Genomic DNA, 853 nt, shown 5'->3' with positions numbered 1-853 from the left:
GAACAACTGCCACATTACACATTAACTTGACCATTACAGCAACAATGAGAGACCCCAACCAGCTCTGCATGGACACTGTCTTAAATTGTAAAGGAATAGTGATCACTGACTCTAGACAATCCTCACCTACCTCACACAGGATACTTGCTCTTACAAGCACACGTCATTGCAAACACAACTTACATATAATTTTCATGAGTGAGGTTCACTCGTGTAAAAATAAAGGTGCTATTCTGCATGCAATGCATGCAAGGAACTAAATGAGGTGCTGCAAGGGTGCAGAGAGTTAATTGTGGTGATTCACTGGCCATATCCAAACATGGGAACGAGCTAATGTGTGTCAAGTAATGCTCCATTCTGATGTTTCTCATCTGTACATTAGAAGCATCGAAGTCAAGACTAAGACAATCCTGCTAAAAATGATAAAAGCTAACCATCCCAAATAGCAATAAGATTTCAAACAATACCAACAGATATTGTCAATTTCAACCATTCCAAAAAAAGATTCATGCTCATTTACTATCCAACAGAGCTGCAACCTTCCAACATCCCACTCTTGTGAGGAAGGCCTGGAGCATTATCCTACCTTCGTGTACAATTAATTACCCATTACCACAGATCGCGGAACTGCCTCGTATCGACAATTACTGAGCAATGGTGTCACAAGAAACTATATATCAGTGGCATCACCTTGCTCTTAGCCTAAGCGAACGTAAAAAGAGGCCACATTTAATGCTAAACTAGGCATTGTAGATACATAGTTGCTTTACATCCAAGTGCGAGTTTTCTTCACCATACTAAATTTTCAACTGTGGATGAAGCCCGACTGCAATAATCATAGTGGGAGTATAAA

This window comes from Lygodium microphyllum, chromosome 2, assembly GCF_053477565.2.
Source record: "Lygodium microphyllum isolate KBCC chromosome 2, Lygodium_microphyllum_v1.1.10, whole genome shotgun sequence".
NCBI classification, from domain to species: domain Eukaryota; kingdom Viridiplantae; phylum Streptophyta; class Polypodiopsida; order Schizaeales; family Lygodiaceae; genus Lygodium; species Lygodium microphyllum.
Note: the sequence above shows the minus strand (reverse complement) of the source record.